Source organism: Nansenia antarctica, assembly GCF_963989245.1.
Source record: "Nansenia antarctica genome assembly, chromosome: 5".
Classification (NCBI taxonomy): Eukaryota; Metazoa; Chordata; class Actinopteri; order Argentiniformes; family Microstomatidae; genus Nansenia; species Nansenia antarctica.
The window spans coordinates 5458019-5485466 of record NC_137690.1 but is presented as its reverse complement, the minus strand read 5'-3'; the positions used below and the strand labels follow the sequence as shown (position 1 = coordinate 5485466).

The 27448-nt window shown below is 44.0% G+C and overlaps 1 pseudogene across 1 annotated transcript; it reads left to right on the top strand.

Moving 5' to 3' along the window:
* The first annotated feature begins 1436 nt into the window (after positions 1 to 1436).
* Positions 1437 to 26107, top strand: LOC308159214 (annotated as a pseudogene). Its single transcript has 14 exons — positions 1437 to 1517; positions 1868 to 2170; positions 10256 to 10596; positions 11105 to 11200; positions 11388 to 11621; positions 18490 to 18649; positions 19172 to 19231; positions 20458 to 20980; positions 23058 to 23630; positions 24113 to 24235; positions 24383 to 24596; positions 24749 to 24908; positions 25353 to 25412; positions 25581 to 26107. The product of its transcript is annotated as an uncharacterized misc_RNA (transcript).
* Positions 26108 to 27448: the final 1341 nt, after the last annotated feature.

Below are 27448 nucleotides of genomic sequence, written 5' to 3'. Positions count from 1 at the left end.
TTAATTGTAGAGGCTTGACTCTCAGATTGAGCTCTCTCTGTCAAGTCTACAATGTGAGATTATTGATGATGTCACCAGTCAGAGGATCCTCATCTCTGGTCAGATTTGACCTCTGAAGACAACAGGCAGCAGCATCCAATAGGAACAGGGTTTTCAGCTTCACTCCTCAACATGGCTTCATTCTAATCTATGATATGGGATATTCTCTGTGTTCGATTTTGCAGAGTCATCGTGTTATACCTTTATCATTATGTACGTTTTTGATGTTATTGTAGAACAGTTTTTTTCACGACTAATAGAAATGCTGCATGATAACATGTTTTCCTGCTGGTGTCCTACATGTATTCTTATTGATTATTACCTATTGATCTATTCCCTCTCTAATATGAACTACTCTCCTCATCGTCATCAAAGTTGACCAGTTGTTCTGTTCAATTGTACAGAACTATGTTGGTCCAGTGTTTCTGATCTATTTGAAGCCCAGTAGAACAGCCAGCTACTGGATATGTGGGATTGAAAATGAACCTGAATGATGTATCATCAATTAACATTAAAGAAATCATCAGATTGAGAAATGTGTCAGAATTCTTCCTTTTAGTTTGCACGGTTGTTTAATGCCAACAGGTCGTTGAATAGTGTCCATGTGTTGATCTGGGTGGTAATAGGAGTGTATCTGCCGCCGTCTCCTGGTCATATGGAGGTACTGATCTGCCAAAACTATAACAGGCAGACAGGCATATTCATATATATCTTACCTATATCTTACAATGAAAAGTATCCAGAGAGACACTCTCACTTACACACTCAATCACTCTTTACTCCTCTCACTCTACACCTGCTGTCTTAATAGCTTGCTTCAGTTGGTCTGTACATACAGCTAGAACACAACTGTACACATCTCTGTGTCCTCATATCGCATGTAGACATATCCTAATGGACCGCACTTATATATAGCATATAGGGTGTCCCAAGGATCCCACTTAGCATCTACCACTGAGCTAGGGGGTGTTGGTTTGGGTTTGGTTTTGACTTGCACACACACACACGAACGCATGCCCATACACACACACAGATGTGATACTACATACGACGACTGCCAATGGCCCCTGGCCTGAGCTAGATTACTCTTTCTGCTACGACTGGTGAATTGATGATTCACTTGCTTAGTCAAATGTATCGATTGTAAGTCGCTTTGGAATAAGGCGTCTGCTAAATGCCAAACATTTGAATGTAAATGTAACATACTATTGCACTGATATTTTAAGTTATCGTAATGTTATATCTTGTTAGGTTCTATTTTATTGCCTAAAGGACATTAAACCAGATTGATTTGTGTTGACTCTCGTCCAGCTCTGAGAGAGGCGAGGACCTCACAGGATCCTACAGCAAGTCAATGTCGGCCATCTTGAACCAATCATATCACAGATCTACTGGAGATGCAAAGCAGTGTGGAATGTTACCTGAGCAAGAACAACCACTCTCTTCCTGGCCTCTGTCCAACACCACACTTCCTACAGGTACAAAGTACACCACACACACACACACGCACACACACACACACACACACACACACACACACACACACATGCAGACACACATACGCAGACACACAGACATATCCAGGAAGTAGTCCCACCCACAAATACTTCTAGAGCAACTTAACTTATCTTTGACACTCAGACACCAAGTCAATCGGGCCTTAGTGTAGTCTAAATGACTCTCACACACCCACCTCAGTGTGGTCTGCTCCAATCACAACCTCTCTCCTCCTGGCCTCTGTCCAACACCACACCCCTACAGGTACAGAACCAGGAAGTGTTCCCGCCCACAAACACAAACACAGAAATAAAACTGACTCACTGCTCAGTCTGGTAGGGTGGGCAGCAAAAAGGCAGAGAGTTTGGACTCCTTCAGTTGTCCGATCTGTCTGGATCTACTGAAGGATCCGGTGACTATTCCCTGTGGACACAGTTACTGTATGGGCTGTATTAAGGGCTACTGGGACCAGGATGATCAGAAGGGGGTCTACAGCTGCCCCCAGTGCAGACAGACTTTCATCCCAAGACCTCTTCTACAGAACTACACACTCTGCTGTCTGAATTAGTGGAGAAACTGAAGAAGACGGGACTCCAAGCTGCTCCTCCTGCTGCTGGACCTGGAGATGTGGAGTGTGATGTCTGCACTGGGAGAAAGCCGAAAGCCCTCAAGTCCTGTCTAGTATGCATGGCCTCTTACTGTGAGACTCACCTCCAGCCTCACTATGAATCTCCTGTCTTTAAGAAGCACAAGCTGGTCAAAGCCTCCACACAACTGCAGGAGAAGATCTGCTCTCGTCATGACAAACTGCTGGAGGTTTTCTGCCGTACTGATCAGCAGTGTATCTGTTATCTGTGTTCCATGGATGAACATAAAGGCCATGATACTGGAGTTTACGCTGCCAGAGTGATGGTTATAGATTCATACACAATAATGTTGACACTGCAGTATCAGGCCCTCAGTCCTCCAGAGTAGGAATGTACCTGGATCACAGGGCAGGTAGTCTGTCCTTCTACAGCGTCTCCTCTGACACAATGACCCTCCTCAACAGAGTCCAGACCACATTCACTCAGCCCCTCTATCCTGGGTTTTATATTTATAGAGGGTCCAGTGTGAGCTGGAGTAGAGGTTCCCATAAGAGTGATGCTTTATGAACAACTAACCAGTGATTTGGTCTTTAAAGATATAATCAAGTGTATTGTGTTGAGTGTCAGTAATGCTGTACCCAGACCAGTTGTTAATACAGGCTGTTGTGTTGAGTGCCAGTAATGCTGTACCCAGACCAGTTGTTAATACAGGGTGTTGTGTTGCATGTCAGTAATGCTGTACCCAGACCAGTTGTTAATACAGGGTGTTGTGTTGCATGCCAGTAATGCTGTACCCAGACCAGTTGTTAATACAGGGTGTTGTGTTGAGTGTCAGTAATGCTGTACCCAGACCAGTTGTTAATACAGGGTGTTGTGTTTAGTATCTCACCCTCAGTCAGTGGTGCTGTTCCCAGATCAGGGGTCTCATGTATAGAATGTCCTCATGCCCAGATCTGATAGTGAATTATGCATACGTTGAAAATGATACATAATAATTATGATTTATAAACAGATCCATGAAAGGTGTGATTTTGATTATTTAAAAAAGAAGAAGAATCTTATTTTCATTTGCTCTACTATATTCGGGTGATTGTGAATAAATACTGTTTTTATAGCTACACTTTTTGTTGTTGTTTTGTTTCACCCTTCAGGGCTTCAGTACAAACTGACACTTTGTATGAAAACTAAACCCATTTAAAACATCTTCCTGATTCTGGACTGTTAGACAACACTGAACCTTACTGAAGCATCCGAGGGAAACACACATGCCTGACCCCAGACCCGCGCCTAGGACCACCTTTCCCTCTGGACCACAGAGCCTTCCTCTCCTCCTCTCTATATGTCCTGGTTCAGAAGGAGAGAAACAGCTGTTGATGCTCCCCTGTCTTAACTGCTCCTTGGTTGGTGTTTCCACAGAGAAAGTGATGATGATGGGTTAGATGAGTATTAAATAAGGGGTCTCAGTCTCTTAAATGACACAGCAAAGGTCTCTCAACATCTCAATCTTGATATATCAAATGGAATATCCTATGCTTTCTGTCTCTGATGGGTTTTTACAGTGATAGTTTTACCAGTGACTTATTCACCTGTTCATTGCCATTATATAAAATGTCCTATAGATGGCAGTAGAGGACATCTTATATTGAATCAACCTTTGCCTTTGAATGACAAAATAAGTAAATTATGATTATATAATGATTGGAGCACTTTGAGCTAAAACGTTTGCAGGAAAAGTGCAATACAAATAAAAGTTATTATTATTATTATTATTATTATTATTATTAACCATCATACATAGGCTACTAACCATACTAACATACATAGTACCGGTACTTATTAGCCCAAACTGTTAAGTAAACATGTATGCAGTAAGTAAGTGACACATTACAACACGTTTGGTGAGATATTGGTGTTGTGTCCTTGCCTAGGAGAGTGACAGGCATAGCCCTGCTCAGCTGCGCTGATGGTAAGATCTGAGGTACACATGTCTCTCTCAGAATCTCGGTGTCAACGAGAGAAAGAAAGTCAACGTGGGCATATAGCTTTTAACCATCACACAGACGACACATGTTTTTAACTGTCAGGGGTGTGGAATGTTGTCTGGGCACAAACTATGGAAGCATATAGCTGACCTAATTCAAATGCTAATGCAATATGAGATTGCAATTGCATGTTCCACTTTTGCATGCATTCTTTCAGACAATATTCAAATTCAAATGCAATTCTAATGATTTGCATTTTCATTTTCATGTACCTGATGTGCACATTCGCTGTCAATATTAAAATTATAATGCAAAGCCATTTGACATTTAATTTTCAAAGTCATGCGCTGCTTTGTAGCTGACAAAATTCAAAAGTTCATTCTAATGTGCAAATGATAATGCAATCCCAAAATAGCATATTCATTTGCCACTTTTGCCTGCGTTATTTGAGTCAATATTCAAATTGTAATGCAATAATGTGATACGCAATTGCATTTACATGTTCTAGGAAACAAATCCGCTTTACAGCTGACAAAATTCAAACTCTCTATGCAATTCAAACGCATCCGGGTACTTTGCTCTCCCGTCATGTCCACGCCCCTTTTTGGGTGATAGAAGTGGAGAAGTTTGACTGGCGGTCAATGGAAATTTCTGGTCTTTGCTACTTTAATCCGATAAAATAAGAAAACCGTAGTGCTTTTTAGATATTAGGAGCCCAAATCCGATGGCCAGTTAGGCAAACTATTATATAGTGTCGTTGCCGATCAATGATCGACGTCGTTATATAGAGAAAATTTATGAAATAGGGGTTGTAGTATCTTAACGACAGCAAAAGTGATGGATGTCAGAAATAGCCTACATTACCTGGAGATTCAATAAGGTACTTTTATATGACAGGATATGGGTTAGGGTTATATGACACCTGTAGCGAGATAGATAGATAGAGCCAAAAGTAAAAAGTCGCTGAGAGACCCAAGCAGGGTCTGGGCTGGTAATTGTATGACGCGCCAAACAATCCGCTGAGATGAAAAGTACGTTTTAGAGCATTTATTGAATAGAACAATCAAACTTGGCGACGTACAAAAATAATCCATAAGCGATCAAAACCAGAAAAATAACAAACAATGCGTATAGAATATAGAATAGAATAGACTTTATTGTCCTTGTACAGTTGCCTATACAATGACATTGTAGTGGTTCTTCTGAAGGTGCAAAAACAGAAAAACATATTCACATATTCACAAACACACATAACATATCACAAATATTACACACTAGACAAATTAAAAAGCGAAAATGCTATAAAACAAGCTAAGAGACAATGAGGTCCGTGGTGTCAAGTGCAAATAAAGACAACAATCATACGAAAATAAAAACAACTATAAAAGCAAGCTAAAAGACATGAGGTCAGTGGTTCATCTGCGTCATATGCGTATAATGCGGTCAACAAAAATACATCGCTCCCCTCTCTCCACTACCGCCATGCAAGGTGCGCAGGTGCTTAAATTACCTTTGCAATATCACCCCCCATAACCATATGACTTCTCAATACGGTGATAAATGCAATAAACAAACAAGTAAACTCACAATAAACCAGCCTGTTATACTAAATAATAATAATAATAATTTATTGAATTTATATAGCGCTTTTCCATGGCTCAAAGACGCTGACAATATAGGATACACATATATGGGAGACACAAAAACAACAACGAGTAACATGGAACACAGAGTCAGCGAACGGGGAGGGGGGGGGTGGTGTAGAGTCCGGTGTTGGTGTTGCTGGGAGCCTCGATGGATGTGGCGGCGGCAGAGTGTAGGTGAGACGAGAGAAGGGCAGGGGGAGGTGGGGGCAGGTGGGATGGCCGGGAGTCCAGGGCAAAACGACAGGCGGTGCCGCCGTTGCCGTTGCCAGCCTGGGGCCGAACCCGCGCGGCCGGCCAGCCTAGCCGTGCCATGCCAGCGACCAAATCGCGCAGCAGTGAGTGAAGGCTGGGAAGGACCGACACTCACCTGCGGAGATGGCAACCCCCGAACCGGGGAGGGAGCGGTAGCTACCTCCCGGGACGAGGGTAGTAGCACAGCACGGCCAGGCTAGCGATGTCTGAGAGCGGCGCGCAGCGGGTCGGTCGGTCGGCAACACAGAGCCGTGGGACAGGAACGGTGAGGTGGTGAGTACTGCAGTCCGGTAGTGAAGGCGGTGAGTACTGCAGTCCGATAGTGAAGGCGGTGAGTATTGCAGTCCGGTGGTGAAGGCGGAATAATAATAATAAATAACCCCTAAATCATATTCATGCCTCCTACGATCATTGATCGGCAACGACACTATATAATAGTTTGCCTAACTGGCCATCGGATTTGGGCTCCTAATATCTAAAAAGCACTACGGTTTTCTTTATTTTATCGGATTAAAGTAGCAAAGACCAGAAATGTCCATTGACCGCCAGTCAAACTTCTCCACTTCTATCACCCAAAAAGGGGCGTGGACATGACGGGAGAGCAAAGTACCCGGATGCGTTTGAATTGCATAGAGAGTTTGAATTCTGTCAGCTGTAAAGCGGATTTGTTTCCTAGAACATGTAAATGCAATTGCGTATTACATTTACATTTTTGGCATTTAGCAGACGCCTTATTCCAAAGCGACTTACAATCAATACATTTGAATACTAAGCATGTGAATCAGCAGTCCACCATTCGTTGCAGGAAGAGTACTCTAGCTCGGGCCCGGGGCCACTGATAGAAGGAAAAACCTTCTCCCTATCGCCTTCTACTAAAACTTTCTTTTTTTTTTTTTTACTGGAGAAACTGAGAAACAGTACAAGGGGGGCAATCATTTTAATAATTTTAATTTTGCCATTTAGCAGACGCTTTTATCCAAAGCGACTTACAATTACGAATTAGTTACAATAGAAGTTCTTAGGGAGACAATAGAGGGGAAAGTTCTTAGGGAGACAGTAGAGGGGAAAGCGGGTGTCTTTAGGAGACGTAGTGGTGAGGGTCAGAAGATGTCTCAGGAGGAGCAGTTAAGATGTAACCTGAAGAGATGGGTCTTCGTCTACGATGGAAGATGGGTAGTGACTCAGCCGTTCTCCGTGGGGAGCTTTTTCCACCAGCGGGGAGCCAGTGTTGTGAAGAGACGTGATCGGGCAGCCCGACTGCTGTGTAGAGGAGGTGGGGCCAGATGGCCAGCCGAGGTGAGGTACAGGCCAATCACAGGCATTTCCTGTATGAGAAGGACTGGCTGTGATGCAGATTGAGAAGAGGTTAGGGGGCAATCGACCCCCACTTTCTCCTACTAGAGACACAAAGGTGGAAAAGGGGAACAAAAGTCACAAACTGGTCTGGTCGAGTTTCAGAGCACTGGGCCGAGGCAAAACAAAGGCCCAGAACTGCTCTAGATTGCTCAGTCTCTCTAGATGCAGGTTTAAGAGAAAAGAGAGCAATTAGGTCTTTGTGATCATTTAAATGTGTCTGTTGTCTAGCCAAAGTCAAGCTTCAAGTAGAGAAACTGGTTTCATTGTCTACTAGGCTGAGGTTGTCAATGTGTTGATTCTGCCCAGACAGTCTGACTGTCTAGTGACTCTTGTGAATTCAGTCTCAAAGGTAATGAATGTGTTATCAATAAATAAAATGTTTTAGCAGGCATATTATTCCACCACGCAGGCAAAAGTGGCAAATGAATATGCTATTTTGGGATTGCATAGTCATTTGCACATTAGAATGAACTTTTGAATTTTGTCAGCTACAAAGCAGCGCATGACTTTGAAAATTAAATGTCAAATGGCTTTGCATTATAATTTTAATATTGGCAGCGAATGTGCACATCGGGTACATGAAAATGCTAATGCAAATCATTAGAATGGCATTTGAATTTGAATATTGTCTGAAAGAATGCATGCAAAAGTGGAACATGCAATTGCAATCTCATATTGCATTAGCATTTGAATTGGGTCAGCTATGCTTCCATAACAAACAGCCACGCTCTCACCGGCCTCTGTCCAACACCACGCCCCCTACAGCTAACCAAGAAGTGTTCCAACCCACGTGCACAAACACTTCCAGAGACACGAATTAACTTTGGTCTTTCTCTGCTGCTCAGTCTAGTGTGTGTGTAACAGGTTAATATGGTCTGCATATGAATCTCACCAAAACACCCAGGCTTGTTTCTTTGTTTTGTTTGAATCTCCTACCTGTGTGCTCTGTAGTTTGGTGTGTGTTGAACACGCCTACTTTGGCTACGTCATCACGTCGTTAGGTGCGCATGCGCGTCACAGATCTCTAATCGTCTCAAGAGGTGAGCTTCTTCTTCTTCTTTTTATTTGATTGGCGGTTGGCAACCAAAGGTGCATTACCGCCACCTACTGGACTGTGTGGCGCATTACCACCCCCTACCGGACTGTGTGGAACGTTAGCTTGACAGGGGGAAAATTGTAAATGAAATAAATAAACAAAATGGTGGGGAGGGGTAGGGGGAAAATTGTAAATGAAAGAAATAAACAAAATGGTGGGGAGGGGTAGGGTTAAATCCTACCTATCAATCCTGTTTCTTTCAGATATTTAATTACCTGGTTATTTACTTTATCTGTGTTTCCAAGTAAGTTCCCTACAGTAAACCTTAACTTAACTTTCTGAATTGCTGTTTTCAGGAGCTTTCTCTGTTCCTCATATTTTCCACATTCCAGCAGCACATGCTGAACAGATTCCGGGTTATTGCAGTGTGCACAAATGCCGTTTGGGTGTTTTCCTATTCTGTAAAGTGTGTCATTCAACCCAGTATGACCTATCCTGAGCCGGGATATCACTGTCTCTTCTTTCCGGTTCCTGCCCATCCTACTTCCTATTCCGACTTTCTTTTGAATGTTAAACAAATGCCTTCCTGTTTCATTTCTGTTCCAGTTTTCTTGCCATAGTTCCTGCATGTGTTTTTTAATGATTGATTTTACCTCAGCTTTACTAAGTGGAATATCCATTTCTATTGATTCTGATTTAAGTGACTGCTTAGCTAATATATCCGCATCTTCATTTCCTTCTACCCCTACATGAGCAGGAACCAAGAGGTGAGCTGCGTGTGATAATCGCTGATAAAAGTCTATAAAAGTTGTATTTCATGTCTATAAAAGTTGTATTTCATGTCTATAAAAGTTGTATTTCGTGTCTTGAACGTAATCCAGTTGTTGCTAGTCGTTGTTTAACATACCCCACTCGTCTTGTGTAAATTCTGTTTGGATTTGAAATCGCTAACCCACGGTTTTGTATCAGTTGAAGAAAGTGGGCTAATTAGCGAACTGAAAGTTGAACGAACCAGACTGATGTTACCTGATCCATGGTGTATGTTCTGGATGTCACACAGGTATGGAGATGTTTGGTCTGTTTCATTTGAAAACGTTTTTTTATTATTTACTGTGTATTTATTTACTGTGTAATGGGAGGAAACTTGATAGCCTCATGATTTAGTCCACACCAGTAGCTATATACAGCTGGTGTGGCTGTTATTGCAACATATTGTATGTCAATACTGATTAATAATATTGATGCTGTTATTTTTATATTTGTTTAGGAAACGAAATATGGGTTTTCTGATGTATGATAGAATATTGCCAAATTGTTTATTTTTATTATCTATGCATCTATGAGCTGATGATGCTGATGTCTATTGTGTATATATATATGAATACATATTCATATATATATAGTGACAGATCTATAGTGGAGCGAGACAACTAACCAGACTGATGTTAGCCTACCTGATGCATTGTGTGTATGTTCTGTATGTCACACAGTGAACCAGAGACCCAGTTCTGCCGCCGGCCTCGTTATTGCCCCACACACCACCAGAACACAACGCAGGCGTAACACACACGGGTTACATGTGCAGCAACATGGCAGACAGCACGGACGCAATGAGTTGTCCAATCTGTCTGGATCAACTGAAGCATCCGGTGACTATTCCCTGTGGACACAACTACTGTATGGGCTGTATTAAGGGCTACTGGGACCAGGATGATCAGAAGGGGGTCTACAGCTGCCCCATGTGCAGACAGACCTTCACCCCGAGGCCTGTTCTTATGAAAAATACTCAGTTGGCTGAATTGGTGGAAAAGAAAGAAAAAAAGACACGTTCCCAAAGAAAGAAACAACGAAAGAAGACAGCACTCCAAGCTGCTCCTCCTGCTCACTGTGATGCTGGACCTGGAGATGTGGAGTGTGATGTCTGCACTGGGAGAAAGCAGAAAGCCCTCAAGTCCTGTCTGGTGTGCATGGCCTCTTACTGTGAGACTCACCTCCAGCCTCACTATGAATCTGCTGTCTTTAAGAAGCACAAGCTGGTCAAAGCCTCCACACAGCTGCAGGAGAAGATCTGCTCTCTTCATGATGAAGTGATGAAGGTTTTCTGCCGTACTGATCAGCAGTGTATCTGTTATCTGTGTTCCATGGATGAACATAAAGGCCATGATACAGTCTCAGCTGCAGCAGAGAGGGCTGAGAAACAGGTAAGAACCAGACCAAATGTAGAACTGAAGTTAGTAAGGCTATTCAATCTAAAAACATAGGACGATGACTGATTTGAACTGATATGGGACCATATTCAATTGTATGACAAAAGATCCATAGTCTCTTCCACACTACTGTGTTGGTGTATTGGAGAGGGTAAAGGTTGATGGTGTTATTGTTTTACAATCTAGTTCTTGTCAGACAGGTTGTCACAGGTAGAATGATGAACTAAAGACACCCGCATGTCCTGTCTAGACTCCTATTCTCTCTGTCTGTAAAACTCATGATGTCTGCTTCCATTGTCTGAGAATCAGCAGATTATAAAATGTTTAATGGAAACAAATGTTTTCCTTCAATATGAATGATGACTTTTTCATCACTGTTCTCAACGTGGCTAATATTGATTTGAAACAATAGAAAGTTTATTCAGGTGTTGTTTGGATTTGTGTGATATCAGCCACACACCATGTGCAGTAGCCTGCTGTAATAAAGTGTGTTTGTCTACAGAAGCAGCTGGGGATGAGTCAGCAGAAAGTCCAGCAGAGAGTCCAGGAGAGAGAGAAGGACCTGAGGGAGCTCCAACAGGCTGTGGAGTCTCTCAGAGTGAGTATTGACCAGAGGAGACGCACCATTTCACTGCTCTCCTCCAGTCAGCCACTCTCCAATCCCTGTGTGTGTGTGTGTGTGTGTGTGTGTGTGTGTGTGTGTGTGTGTGTGTGTGTGTGTGTGTGTACGTGTGTGTGTACGTGTGTGTGTGTGTGTGTGTGTGTGTGTGTGTGTGTCCTAACAGCGCTCTGCACAGGCAGCAGTGGAGGACAGTGAGAAGATCTTTACTGAGCTGATCCGCTCCATTGAGAGAAGGCTCTCTGAGGTGAAGCAGCTTATCAGAGCCCAGCAGGAGGCAGCAGTGAGTCAGGCTGAAGGAGTCCTGGAGCGACTGGAGCAGGAGATCGCTGAGCTGAGGAGGAGAGACGCTGAGCTGGAGCAGCTTTCACACACAGAGGATCACATCCATTTCCTCCAGGTAGCTACACTGACCCTCCATCTGCAATACTGAAGGGAGATTACTGTTCAGTCATTCTGTTTTACATTACTGTTCATGTATTCTCTCTCTCTCTTTCTCTCTCTCTCCCTGTCTCTCTCTCTCCCTCTCTCTCTCTCTCTCTCTCTCTCTCTCTCTCTCTTCTCTCTCCGTCTCTCTCTGTGTGTCTCTCTCTCCCTCTTTCTCTCTCTCTCTCTCTCTCTCTTTCTCTCTCTTTCTCTCTCTCTCTCCTCTCTTCTTCTCTCTCCTCTCACCCTGTCTCTCTCTGTGTGTGTGTGTCTCTCTCTCTCTCTCTCTCTCTCTCTCGCTCTCTCTCTGTGTGTGTCTCCCTCACTCTCTCTCGCTCTCTCTCTCTGTCTCTCTCTCTCTCTCTCTCTCTCTCTCTCTGTGCGCATGCGTGTGTTTGAGCGAGGCGAGTGAGCGAGCGGTTTTGACTGAGCGGTTTGCGTGAGTTAAAACTTTCTGAAAGTTATTTCTATCTTTCTATCTGTGTGTCTATTATATGTACGTTTTGTTTGTCGTTTGTTTAGTGTTGTTAGTTGAGGTTTGGTGGGTGTTGGAGCGCGTAGCAGCCACCAGTTCTGCTGGTCGGCATGCCACCTGCTACCATGGGCTTTGAACGCCTGACGCGGAGACACGCGATAAAGCTTTCTCCGGGACCAAACTGCACCGTGGAAGAGTGTAGTTTGGCCGTCGGAGCTGTTGTAGGGCATGATAGTGTGAGATCTGCATCGCGGATGAACAACGCAGTTGTAATTTTTTGGGACTGTGTTGATAAAGTGAATTTGATGGTGGAGGAGGGAGTGGTTGTCCAGGACACCTTTATCCCTGTGTTTCCTTTAGTAAGTCCAGCACAAAGGATAACGATATCTAATGTTCCTCCTTTTGTGAGAAATGAGGTCCTGGAGAGGGAACTGGCTAGGCACGGTCAGTTAGTGTCCCAGGTGAAGATGATTTCACTGGGTTGTAAATCCCCTCTGTTAAAGCATGTGGTATCTTTCAGAAGACAGGTTTTCATGATTTTGAAAAATGGAAGTGATCTCAAGTTATCAATGAAGTTTAGAGTGGATGACTTCGATTATATTATTTACATCACTTCAGATACAATGAAATGCTTTGGGTGTGGGATGGAAGGCCACATGATTAGGTCCTGTCCTAATAAAAGGCCTGGGTCCACTGAGCAAACACCGCCGTCAACCGGGGCAGGCCCAAGTAGCTCAAACACCAACAAGAGTCGAGAGAGAACCTCTGGGAAGAAAGAGACAGGAGAAGGGTTGGTGGAGAAGACAGGACAGGCTCAGAAGGTGCAGGAGGAGGGGATAGACCTGGTGGAGAAGACAGGACAGGCTCAGAAGGTGCAGGAGGAGGGGATAGACCTGGTGGAGGAGACAGAACAAGGTCAGAAGGTGCAGGAGGAGGGGATAGACCTGGTGGAGGAGACAGAACAAGGTCAGAAGGTGCAGGAGGAGAGGAGAGGCCTAGGCCTGGTGGAGGAGACAGGGGGGGGTGAGCAGGAGGAGGGGATAGACCTGGTAGAGGGGGCAGAACAGGGTGAGCAGGTGCAGGAGAAAAGGGGAGGTTTGGTAGTGGAGGCAGGAAAAACGGGAAAGGGGAAGAGGAAGCTGAAGGCTGTTGAGAAGGCCACTGTGGTCGAGGAGGGTGAAGAAGTGGGAGCTCAGAAGACAGGGGTCGGAAGTGAAGAAAGAATCAGACTGGGCAAACGGGCTGGTCTAGCTACTGGAGAAGTAGAGGATAACGCAAATGAGGAGGAAATGGAACTTAATGCTGATGGTATCAAAACTACCCAAAAAAGGAAAACTGAGGTCAGTCAATCTGACTCCAGAGCAAAAAAGTGCCAACCAGAGCGGGAGGCAGTCATTGACAGTGAGGACTCTGACGTAGGGGATGATGTGGAGTCTCTGCCTCCCACTCAGCCTCAGGCTGACAGGAGGGATGGGTATTCTTTAAATAGAATTAAAAAAATTCTACAGGATACGAAAGGCACAAGGGCAGTTAAGGTGGAAACTTTTTTTCCTGACATTAAGTTATTTGTTGAGTCCGCTAAATGGCTAATGAAACGCAATGACATGAACGATGAAGGTTTCTCTGAGCAGGAGATTTATCGGTTAAAGAAAATTGTCCAAAAGGCAAGAACAAAAATCTCCAATGAGGGTTAAGTTATCTGGTCTCTTTTTAATATTTTATGTCCTGCAGGTTGGATATTTTATCATGGCAGAATTCAAAATAGGTACTCTAAATCTAAATGGGGCAAGGGATGATGCAAAGAGGGCATCTCTCTATAAATTAATGGAATTAAAGGGTATTGATGTGATGCTTATCCAAGAGACACACAGCACTGAGGACAACACAGTGGCCTGGAAAAGAGAATGGAAGTAGGGATGCTCCGATCTGGATTTTTGGGGCCGATACCGATCACCGATATATTTCCTCAAGATCAACCGATACCGATACCGATTTTTTTAAAAATACATAACTGTAGGCCTACTGACTGGATAGCCTACATATTTTTTGCTTTTTAGACAAAAGTTTTGATCCATTAGGCACCAAGCAAACGCAGACCCATTTTTATGGCATAGTAAAAATCTGGCCTATCACCCAGTTAGGGCCTGAAGCCCAAGTCAGTGATATGGCTGTATAAAAGACATCATAAACGTGGCCTTCATGGTTTACATACTGTTACATCCTCCTATGTTTTCTGTTCAGTTATCTGTCTTCCCCAGGAAGAAAAAAAAAAAAAAAAAGATCGGTTTTTGCGATCGGCCATTTTTGCCGATCACCGATCGAGTCATTTGGAGTGAAATCGGCCGATTTAAATCGGTGGCCGATAAATCGGAGCATCCCTAAATGGAAGGGGGACATAGTTTTAAGCCACAACACCAGTAATAGTGGTGGAGTGGGGATTTTATTTTCCAGTCATTTCTTACCACAGTCATGTGAGATTGAGGAGGTGGTAAAGGGACGTCTTTTAAAAGTAAGAGTTTTATATGAGAAGGTGAAAATGGTATTTATTGTTGTTTATGCCCCAAATGTTGGTTTGGAAAGAGTGTGTTTTTTAGACTCTTTGGCTGATGTTATTAAGGGGTGTGATAATGAAGAATTTTTATTTCTGGGAGGGGATTTTAACTGTACTGTAAACCCCGTTTTAGATAGGAATCACCAAGAGCCTCACTCTGCATCTCGTAGTCGTCTCTCTAGGGTAATTGAGACGTATGAACTGTGTGATGTGTGGAGGCGGATGCATCAAAAGAAAAAGCAATACACTTGGGTTCATACTAGGGATGATGTTTTATCAATGGCCGGACTTGATCGGTTTTATTGTTTTAAACACCATTTTAGTGTTTTTAAAAGTTGCTATATAACTCCTGTTGGTTTTACTGATCATTCTCTTGTGTACTGCTCTGTTTTTATCAAGTGTGTGAAACCACAAAGTGCTTATTGGCATTTTAATACGTCTCTTTTAACTGATAAAAATTTTAGGAACGCTCTTACCTATTTATGGAAGGTTCATAAGCAGACAGAGGACAGTTTTACCTCAATACAGCAGTGGTGGGATGTGGGGAAGTGCAAGATTAAGCAGTTTTGCCAACAGTACACTCAAAATGTTACTAGAGATATAGCCAGATCTATGAAGGCTCTAGAGATTGATGTGGAGGAGCTTCAAGAGCTCGCAGAATCCACAGGAGATCGGGGCCATATTGGGTCTCTCAAAGCTAAAAAGTCTGCTCTGGCTGACCTGTTAGGTATCTCAGCACAGGGTGCTCTGGTGAGGTCGCGTTTTAGAAACGTTTCGGAGATGGATGCATCTTCCCGTTTCTTTTTTGGTCTGGAGCACAAGAATGGTCAGAAGAGGCTCATCCACAGCATGCGCTCAGACACAGGTCATATACTGTCTGAGTCCACTGACATCAGGAGGCATGCTGTTGGATTTTATAGTAGCCTCTTCCAGTCTGAACTTGGAGAGGAGCAGGAGGTATCGCATGATTTTTATGAAGGTCTACCAAAGGTAGAAAAAGAGTCCAGCGCAGAGCTGGAGGCGGATGTGTCTCTTGATGAGCTCCATACTGCCCTGCAGAGCATGGAAAATGGGAAAGCTCCAGGTATAGATGGGTTGCCTGTGGAGTTTTATAAGAGAATGTGGTCAGTGATGGGGGAGGATCTCCTGATGGTACTCAAAGATAGTCTCACTGGAGGACAGCTGCCGCTGAGCTGCAGGAGGGCAGTAATTACGCTGTTGCCAAAGAAGGGAGACTTAATGGAGATTAAGAACTGGAGGCCTGTCTCACTTCTGTGTACCGAGTATAAGCTCCTCTCCAAGGTGTTAGCTACCAGGCTGAGAGAGGTAATGGGGAAGGTGATCCACCGTGACCAGACCTATTGTGTGCCTAACAGGTTGATCAGTGACAATGTTTTTTTGATTCGGGATTTTCTGGACATCTCTAGTGCTTTGGGGTTGGAAACTGGTCTTATTTCCATAGACCAGGAGAAGGCTTTTGACAGGGTTGAACATCAGTACTTGTGGAAAACTCTGGAGGCTTTTGGTTTCAGCCCAGGTCTCATAGCCAAGATCAAGGCCATGTACAGTAACATTGAGAGTGTGCTAAAGATTAATGGTGGTTTGAGTGCTCCTTTTAAAATTCAGAGGGGTATTAGGCAGGGGTGTTCTTTGTCGGGAATGCTGTATTCTCTGGCATTTGAACCCCTGCTACACAGACTCAGGGCAAGCCTCTCTGGTGTAAGTGTCCCTGGATGCATCGCACCTTTTAAGCTATCAGCATATGCAGACGATTTGGTTATTTTTATAAGTAAACAGGAGGATATTAATGTGTTAGTTGAAAATGTGGGACGTTTTGCTTTGATTTCATCGGCTAAGGTCAATTGGGGGAAGAGCGAAGCACTCATGGTAGGTAACTTGAGTAGTAGACTCATTTTACCAGGGGGCCTGCATTGGAAGAAGGGAGGGTTTAAATATTTGGGTGTGTTTTTAGGGGATGAGACTTTTAAATGTAAAAACTGGGAGAACGTACTAGAAATAGCTCAAGGTCGTTTAAAGAAATGGAAATGGATTGCACCAAACATGTCGTATAGGGGTCGTGTTTTGGTAATCAACAATCTAGTAACTTCCACACTGTGGCACCGCCTGATGTGTGTTGACCCCCCAGTAGACCTTCTCCCTAAACTTCAAGCTTGTTTTTTAGATTTTTTTGGGGACAAGCTGCACTGGGTGCCCCAGAGTGTTTTGTACCTGCCCAAGGAGGAGGGTGGGCAGGGTCTTGTGCACCTGTGCAGTAGGGGTGCAACTTTCCGACTCCAGTTCATTCAGAGACTTTTCTATGGGCCAAAAGACTTGGTGTGGAGGCCGGTGGCTTGTGCAATACTACAACGGCTTGGAGGACTGGGACTGTCGAATTCTCTGTTTTAATGGATTTTAGTGGTGCTCGTTTAAATGTTCTACCTGTTTTTTACCGTGTGCTTTTTAAAATATGGAGTTTGTTCAAGAAAGGACCACTGGATTACTCAAAGTCATTGTTCTGGTTGTTGAAAGAGCCAGTTGTACTGGGAGCGCGTTTGGATGTAGCTGGTGGGCCGGGACTGACACTCTCCGAACAGCTCTGCAGGTCAAAGGTCACCACTTTGGGACATGTTGTGGATTTGACAGGGGCAAACATGGACAATGCTGCTGCCCTGGCTTCGCGTTTGGAGGTGAAATCCATCAGGATGGTCAACATGATGCTGGGAAAATGGAGGCAGGGGCTCAGTGAGATAGAACGTTGCATGTTGACAGAGTATAAAAACGGGTCTCTTCATCCTAGTGATGAGGATCTTTTTCCTACAGTTAAGCTGCAGCCTGATTTTAAAAACTGCACAGGGCCTCTTTTAGCAATAGGAGATGTTTCTGGTGTGTTTCTTGATGTGGTTAAAGGTAAATGTATGTACAGACTGTTGGTCAAGGTTCTCCACAAAGAGAAGCTCAACGGGAGAGGTGATACTCCCTGGAGAGCACACTTTGGTCTCAGCGATGAGGTGAAACCAGAGTGGCGAGCACTGTACAAACCACCATTATTCAAAAGAATTGGCGATCTGCAGTGGAGGGTTTTACATGGCATAGTGGCTATTAATGCTTTTATTTCCATACTGAACCCTGTTGTCTCACATGACTGTCCTTTTTGTGCGCAACGGGAGACAGTGTTTCACTGTTTTCTAGATTGTCCCGGGCTGTTGCCTTTGTTAGGTTTATTAAAGAGACTTTTCCAGTCTGGTAAAGAGGTGTTCTCAAAAGAGAGGTACATTTTGGGTTTTAAATACAGCAAAAAAGAAAAAAACAAGTGCCATCTGTTTAATTTCATTTTAGGGAGAGCAAAGATGGCTGTGTATATCAGTAGGAGAAACAAAGTAAAACAGGACTCGGATCATGACGCCGTATGTCTTTTTAAAAAGATGATCAAGGCCAGACTGGGCATAGATTTTAACTACTATAGAGCTATGAACAATTTGGATCAGTTCGCCATTATATGGGCACATGAGGGAGTGTTGTGCTCTGTAATAGTGGATGAGCTGGCATTGGCAACTGAGCTGACTTGATTTTTTGTTTTGTTGTGTTTTAAAAAATTGTGTATCAAATCGTTTGTAGTTTTCCTTGACAGGAAGACGAGTGTTATGTACAGTTAATTGTGTAATGTTTTCTGCTGTAATGTCGGAATAATTGATAAATAAAGTGTCGTTAAAATTCAAAATTCTCTCTGTCTCTCTCTCTCTCTCTCTCTCTCTCTCTCTCTCTCTCTCTCTCTCTCTCTCTCTCTCTCTCTCTCTCTCTCTCTCTCTCTCTCTCCAGAGTTGTCAGTCTCTCTCCAGTCCCAGTGTGTGTTCAGACTTCCCCAGCATCATTGTCCGTCCTCTTCAGTTGTTTGGAGATGTGAGTGAGGCTGTGTCTGAGCTGAGAGAGAAACTAGAGGACGTCTTTAAGGGGGAGTGGCCCAAGATCTCAACTACAGGTGGGTCAAAACTCTACCTGTAGTCCCTTCACACAATCAACTTTAGACCTAGCCTAACCTTAGTCCTAATCATCACTTTATACACAGTTTCATATACTATAATAACTCTCTCTCCTCTGTCCCTCCCTCCCTCTCTCTCTTTCTCTTCCTCCCACAACACTCTCCCTCCCTCTGCTCCCTGCCTCCCTCTCTCCATCTCCTCCCTCTCTCTCCATCTCCTCCCTCCCTCTCTCTCTTTCTCTGCCTCCCTCTCTCCATCTCCTCCCTCTCTCTCTCCATCTCCTCCCTCCCTCTCTCTCCGTCTCCTCCCTCCCTCTCTCTCTCCATCTCCTCCCTCTCTCTCCCTCCCTCCTCTCTCCCCCATCCCTCCCTATTTCTCCTTCCCTCCCACTCCTCTATCTCCCTCTCTTTCTCTCTCACTCCCTCCCTCTCCTACATCCCTCTCTCTCTCCCTGTCTCTACCTCTCTCCTTCCCCTCTCTCTTCTCTCCCTCCCTCCCCCCCCACCTCTCTCTCTCTGTAGTGAATACAGTGGATGTTTTCCTGCCAGCAGAGCCCAGGACCAGAGCCCAGTTCATCCGATGTGAGTGTGTTTATCCTGAAGTAGCTGACAGTCTCTCTCCACAAACCCTGAGATAGAACTATAGTGCGGGTAATGTGCACATTTTTAGCGTACATTTCATAAATGCACGAAACTTGGTATATGAGAGATGGAGAGAGGGCGGGAGGGAGGGAGGAGATGGAGGGAGGAGATGGAGAGAGAGAGCCGGGAGATGGAGAGAGAGAGGGAGGAGATGGAGAGAGAGGGGGAGGAGATGGAGAGAGAGGGAGGAGATGGAGAGAGAGAGGGAGGGAGGGAGTGAGGAGAGAGAGGGAGGCGATGGAGAGAGAGAGAGGGAGGAGATGGAGAGAGAGAGAAGGAGGGAGTGAGGAGGGAGTGAGGAGAGAGAGAGGGAGGCAGGGAGAAGAGGGAGAGATAAGGACGGAGCAGAGGGAGAGATTAGAAGGAGGGAGAGTGTTGTCGGAGGAAGAGAAAGAGAGAGGGAAGGAGAGAGGGAGGGAGGGAGGGACAGAGTAGAGAGAGTTATTATAGTATTGTAAAATTTTACATTTTAAAATGAATAAAACCAAATGTATAAATCCCACCCATCTATGGCAGTACCCACCACTATCTCCTGCAGTCTGTCTCTTTGCCTCTCCTCTCTCTCTTTGAAGTTGACAGTCTTTCACTATCACCATTTCTGTAACAAAAACAGTTTAAATGTTATTCTAATATAAATGGGGCAACTTTTATCAAGTCACCAATAATATAGCAAGCTAGCTAGCTAGACTTTATGGAAGGGGAGTAACTTTAGAAATTGGCGTTACATTAGTTAGTTAGTTAGCGAGCTAGCTAGCAAAGCTGTAGCTGCCTATGTTATCAAGTTGTTGATGAGCTAGCAAGCTAACCAATGCTAACGTTAGCTAGCAAACTAGCTAGCTAACCTTGGCGAACTAGCTAGTTAACATTAGTTAGCTAATGATTTGCAAATTAAGAACGATATACCAGCTTGTGTATATTATGTCGAAATAAACATTTTAAAAATAACACCACACAGGCATTAATAAACACCTAATGGATCAGATTATGTTAAAAAAAATCAATTTTGACAAAAAATGGAGATAGAACCTTATAATTCTAACGTAGCGAATTTACCCGGACTACTAGAGAGCTCTAGGAGAGGCAGAGAGTCATCAAAGACAGCTAGCTACATATCTGACATATCTCCTTATCTCTCTGATTTGGTCTCTGCTCTGCTCTTCTCCCAGATTCCCGTCGGCTCACACTGGACCCAAACACAGCATACAGACACCTCTCTCTGTCTGAGGGGAACAGGAAGGTGACATGTATGAACCAAGCCCAGTCATATCCTGATCATCCAGAGAGATTCACTAACCGGTATCAGGTGCTGTGTAGAGAGGGTCTGTCTGGACGTTGTTACTGGGAGGTTGAGTGGAGTGGGGGGGTTTATACAGCAGTCTCATATAAAGACATCAGCAGAGCAGGGGGAGGTGCTGACGCTGCATTAGGATTCAATACCAAGTCCTGGATGTTAAAGTGCACTAGTGATGGTTATAGTTTCTATCACAATTATGTTAAGACTGCAGTATCAGGCCCTCAGTCCTCCAGAGTAGGAGTGTACCTGGATCACAGGGCAGGTAGTCTGTCCTTCTACAGCGTCTCCTCTGACAGAATGACCCTCCTCCACAGAGTCCAGACCACATTCTCTCAGCCCCTCTATCCTGGGTTTGGGGTTTATATTGGGTCCAGTGCTGAGCTGTGTGAGCTGGAGTAGAGGTCCCTATAAGAGTGATGCTTTATCATATCATAACCTACTATTCTGTCGAAATATCTTTCCCTGTTTAGTCTTTAGAGGTTTAATGACTTAACCCTTCTATTCATTGTAGAGGCTTGACTCTCAGATTGAGCTCTCTCTGTCAAGTCTACAATGTGAGATTATTGATGATGTCACCAGTCAGAGGATCCTCATCTCTGGTCAGATTTGACCTCTGAAGACAACAGGCAGCAGCATCCAATAGGAACAGGGCTTTCAGCTTCACTCCTCAACATGGCTTAATTCTAATCTATGATATGGGATATTCTCTGTGTTCGATTTTGCAGAGTCATCGTGTTATACCTTTATCATTATGTACGTATTTGATGTTATTGTAGAACAGTTTTTTTCACGACTAATAGAAATGCTGCATGATAACATGTTTTCCTGCTGGTGTCCTACATGTATTCTTATTGATTATTACCTATTGATCTATTCCCTCTCTAATATGAAGTACTCTCCTCATCGTCATCAAAGTTGACCAGTTGTTCTGTTCAGTTGTACAGAACTATGTTGGTCCAGTGTTTCTGATCTATTTGAAGCCCAGTAGAACAGCCAGCTACTGGATATGTGGGATTGAAAATGAACCTGAATGATCATGTATCATCAATTAACATTAAAGAAATCATCAGATTGAGAAATGTGTCAGAATTCTTCCTTTTAGTTTCCACGGTTGTTTAATGCCAACAGGTGGTTGAATAGTGTCCATGTGTTGATCTGGGTGGTAATAGGAGTGTATCTGCCGCCGTCTCCTGGTCATATGGAGGTACTGATCTGCCAAAACTATAACAGGCAGACAGGCATATTCATATATATCTTACCTATATCTTACAATGAAAAGTATCCAGAGAGACACTCTCACTTACACACTCACTCACTCTTTACTCCTCTCACTCTACACCTGCTGTCTTAATAGCTTGCTTCAGTTGGTCTGTACATACAGCTAGAACACAACTGTACACATCTCTGTGTCCTCATATCGCATGTAGACATATCCTAATGGACCGCACTTATATATAGCATATAGGGTGTCCCAAGGATCCCACTTAGCATCTACCACTGAGCTAGGGGGGGTTGGTTTGGGTTTGGTTTTGACTTGCACACACACACACACACACCACACACACACACACACACGAACGCATGCCCATACACACACACAGATGTGATACTACATACGACGACTGCCAATGGCCCCTGGCCTGAGCTAGATTACTCTTCCTGCTACGACTGGTGAATTGATGATTCACTTGCTTAGTCAAATGTATCGATTGTAAGTCGCTTTGGAATAAGGCGTCTGCTAAATGCCAAACATTTGAATGTAAATGTAACATACTATTGCACTGATATTTTAAGTTATCGTAATGTTATATCTTGTTAGGTTCTATTTTATTGCCTAAAGGACATTAAACCAGATTGATTTGTGTTGACTCTCGTCCAGCTCTGAGAGAGGAGAGGACCTCACAGGATCCTACAGCAAGTCAATGTCGGCCATCTTGAACCAATCATATCACAGATCTACTGGAGATGCAAAGCAGTGTGGAATGTTACCTGAGCAAGAACAACCACTCTCTTCCTGGCCTCTGTCCAACACCACACTTCCTACAGGTACAGAGTACACACACACACACACACACACACACACACACAAACACACACACACACACACACACACACACACGCACACACGCACACACACACACACACACACACACACACGCACACACACATGCAGACACACATACGCAGACACACAGACATATCCAGGAAGTAGTCCCACCCACAAATACTTCTAGAGCAACTAAACTTATCTTTGACACTCAGACACCAAGTCAATCGGGCCCTAGTGTACCGGTAGTCTAAATGACTCTCACACACCCACCTCAGTGTGGTCTGCTCCAATCACAACCTCTCTCCTCCTGGCCTCTGCCCAACACCACACCCCTACAGGTACAGAACCAGGAAGTGTTCCCGCCCTCAAACACAGACACAGAAATAAAACTGACTCACTGCTCAGTCTTGTAGGGTGTGCAGCAAAAAGGCAGAGAGTTTGGACTCCTTCAGTTGTCCGATCTGTCTGGATCTACTGAAGGATCCGGTGGCTATTCCCTGTGGACACAGTTACTGTATGGGCTGTATTAAGGGCTACTGGGACCAGGATGATCAGAAGGGGGTCTACAGCTGCCCCCAGTGCAGACAGACTTTCATCCCAAGACCTCTTCTACAGAACTACACACTCTGCTGTCTGAATTAGTGGAGAAACTGAAGAAGACGGGACTCCAAGCTGCTCCTCCTGCTGCTGGACCTGGAGATGTGGAGTGTGATGTCTGCACTGGGAGAAAGCAGAAAGCCCTCATGTCCTGTCTGGTGTGTCTGGCCTCTTACTGTGAGACTCACCTCCAGCCTCACTATGAATCTCCTGCCTTTAAGAAGCACAAGCTGGTCAAAGCCTCCACACAACTGCAGGAGAAGATCTGCTCTCGTCATGACAAACTGCTGGAGGTTTTCTGCCGTACTGATCAGCAGTGTATCTGTTATCTGTGTTCCATGGATGAACATAAAGGCCATGATACAGTCTCAGCTGCTGCAGGAAGGACTGAGAAACAGGTAAGAACCAGAGCTACTCATTAATGACTCTCTGATACATGTAGAACACATAGAACAGAAAAGGACAATAACTTATTTTGATTATGATTGAGGACAATATCACATCATTGTACTTATAGAAATCCAAAGTCTCTTCCTCACTACTGTGTTCATGTATTGGAGAGGGTAAAGGATGTTGGTGTTATTGTTTTACAAGCTGGTTCTTGTCAGACAGGTTTTCAGAGGGAGAATGATTAACTCATAACACCCTGCACTTCCTGTCTAGCTTTCTATTCCCTCTGTCTCCAGTAACCATCAGGAGATCTGCCTCCATGACTTTTCATAGTCCTTTTGTTTATCAGCAGATTCTACATGTATTTCATGAAACCAGAAGTGTTCTTTCAATATGAGTGATTACTTTATAATCTCAACGCTCTTTTATAAAGTAAAGATGATAGTGTGTGAAGTTATTGTTTATCATAATTCAATGTAAATATGCACAGTATTTATTAAAGTGTGTTTGTCCACAGAAGCAGCTGGGGATGAGTCAGCAGAAAGTCCAGCCGAGAGTCCAGGAGAGAGAGAAGGAACTGAAGGAGATCCAACAGGCTGTGGAGTCTCTCAGAGTGAGTATTGACCAGAGGAGACGCACCATTTCACTGCTCTCCTCCAGTCAGCCACTCTCCAATCCCAGTGTGTCTGTGTCTGTGTCTGTGTCTGTGTCTGTGTGTGTGTGTGTGTGTGTGTGTGTGTGTGTGTGTGTGTCCTAACAGCGCTCTGCACAGGCAGCAGTGGAGGACAGTGAGAGGATCTTTACTGAGCTGATCCGCTCCATTGAGAGAAGGCTCTCTGAGGTGAAGCAGCTGATCAAAGCCCAGCAGGAGGCAGCAGTGAGTCAGGCTGAAGGAGTCCTGGAGCGACTGGAGCAGGAGATACGCTGAGCTGGAGCAGCTTTCACACACAGAGGATCACATCCATTTCCTCCAGGTAACTACACTGACCCTCCATCTGCAATACTGACAGGAGATTACTATTCAGTTATTAATTCTCTCTCTCTCTCTCTCTCTCTCTCTCTCTCTCTCTCTCTCTCTCTCTCTCTCTCTCTCTCTCTCTCTCTCTCTCTCTCTCTCTCTCTCCAGAGTTGTCAGTCTCTCTCCAGTCCCAGTGTATGTTCAGACTTCCCCAGCATCATTGAGGATCCTCTTCAGTTGTTTGGAGATGTGAGTGAGGCTGTGTCTGAGCTGAGAGAGAAACTAGAGGACGTCTTTAAGGGGGAGTGGCCCAAGATCTCAACTACAGGTGGGCTAAAAACTCTACCTGTCATACCTTCACACAATCAACTTTAGACCAATTAAAAGCCCTCGTCATCACCTTGTATACATGTACTGTATGTTTAACAATATGTGACAGCAGCTGGTGAAACTGAACAAGTCGGCAACCAATAAAAATGTAAATAAAGGTCAACGTCATTGAAAATCAATGACACACTTGCTAGTCAAACAATGGATTCGGTGTGTAATCCCCACTCTACACTAACTAGGTAGTAGTAGGGTTTACTCACCGAATCCATTGCATTGCAATATTTTGGCTTGACTATCGAGTGTGTCATTGATTTTATTTTTTTATTTTCAGAATAAAAGTCTGAACATTTGGTCGGTTGCCAACTCTTTCCCGCTTTCACCAGCTGCTGTTGCATATGATATAATCAGAATGTTCTATCTCTCTCTGTGAATGTGTTTGTAGTGAATGCAGTGGAGTTTTTCCTGCCACCAGAGCCCAGGACCAGAGCCCAGTTCTTCCGATGTGAGTGTGTTTATCCTGAAGTAGCTGACAGTCTCTCTCCACTGATCCTCTCCACAAACCCTGAGATAGAACTAGAGAGCTCTAGGAGAGGGAGAGACTCATCAAAGACAGCCTACATATCTGACTCCTTATTTCTCTGATCTGGTCTCTGCTCTGCTCTTCTCCCAGATTCCCGTCGGCTCACACTGGACCCAAACACAGCATACAGCTGGCTCTCTCTGTCTGAGGGGAACAGGAAGGTGACATATGGACAAGCCCAGTCATATCCTGATCATCCAGAGAGATTCACTTACTGGACTCAGGTGCTGTGTAGAAAGGGTCTGTCTGGACGCTGTTACTGGGAGGTTGAGAGGAGTGGGGAGTTGGTTCATACAGCAGTCTCATATAAAGACATCAGCAGAGTAGAGAGAGGTTATGACGCTGGATTAGGATACAATACCAAGTCCTGGATGTTACGGTGCTCTAGTGATGGTTATAGTTTCAGACATAATAATGTTGTAACTAAAGTATCAGGCCCTCAGTCCTCCAGAGTAGGAGTGTACCTGGATCACAGGGCAGGTAGTCTGTCCTTCTACAACGTCTCCTCTGACACAATGACCCTCCTCCACAGAGTCCAGACCACCTTCACTCAGCCCCTCTATCCTGGGTTTGGGGTTTATCCTTGGGCCAGTGTTGAGCTGTGTGAGCTGGAGTAGAGGTCCCCATAAGAGTGATGCTTTATCATAACCTACTAACCTGTAGAAATATCTTTCTCTGTGATTTGGTCTTTAGGGGTTTAATGATTTAACTCTTCTATTAATTGTAGAGGATTGACTCTCAGATTGAGCTCTCTCTGTAAAGTCTACAATGTGAGATTATTGATGATGTCACTAATCTATGATATGGGATATTCATCATTATGTACGTATTTGATGTTATTGTAGAACAGTTTTTTTCACGACCAATAGAAATGCTGCATGATAACACGTTTTCCTGCTGGTGTCCTACATGTATTCTTATTGATTATTACCTATTGATCTATTCCCTCTCTAATATGAACTACTCTCCTCATCGTCATCATAGTTGACCAGTTGTTCTGTTCAGTTGTACAGAACTATGTTGGTCCAGTCTTTCTGATCTATTTGAAGCCCAGTAGAACAGCCAGCTACTGGATATGTGGGATTGAAAATGAACCTGAATGATCATGTATCATCAATTAACATTAAAGAAATAATCAGATTGAGAAATGTGTCAGAATTCTTCCTTTTAGTTTGCACGGTTGTTTAATGCCAACAGGTCGTTGAATAGTGTCCATGTGTTGATCTGGGTGGTAATAGGAGTGTATCTGCCGCCATCTCCTGGACATATGGATGTACTGATCTGCCAAAACTATAATGAGTTAAACAAAAAAACAACTATGGTTATATATTTCTATCAGACAGGCATATTCATATATATATATATATATATACAGTATATATATCTGACCTATATCTTACAATGAAAAGAAACAATGTAATTGCTAATTAATTACAGAATTATACAACAGGACATATAGACAGACTGAACATCAACTCCAAGCGCTTCCTTACGTCACAGAGAAAGTGACAGTTATCCTCAGAAGCTTAGACAGACGGAAGGAGAGGCATCGTGAGAACATGGCTTCCCTCCCAGAGGAGGATTTGACCTGTCCTGTGTGCTGGGACATCTTCAGGGATAGAAATGTGTGTGTGTGATAACTCATAGGTGCTTCCCACGGCTATCAGAACTGCAGTCACTCCCCATCTTCCGTCGGAGACTGAAGACCCATCTCTTCAGGTTACACCTTAAACTGCTCCTCCTGAGACTACTACTACCCCCCAGCACTGCGTCTCCTGAAGACACCAGCTTTTTCCCCTTTACTGTGTCCCCTAAAACTTCTATTGCCCCCCTTGTACTGTTTCTGTTTCTCCAGTGTCTATATAAAACCAAATTGAAAAAAGTCTAGGTTTAGAAGATGGTGATAGAAGTAGACTTTTCCTTCTATCACAGAGACTGCCAATGGCCCCGGGCCTGAG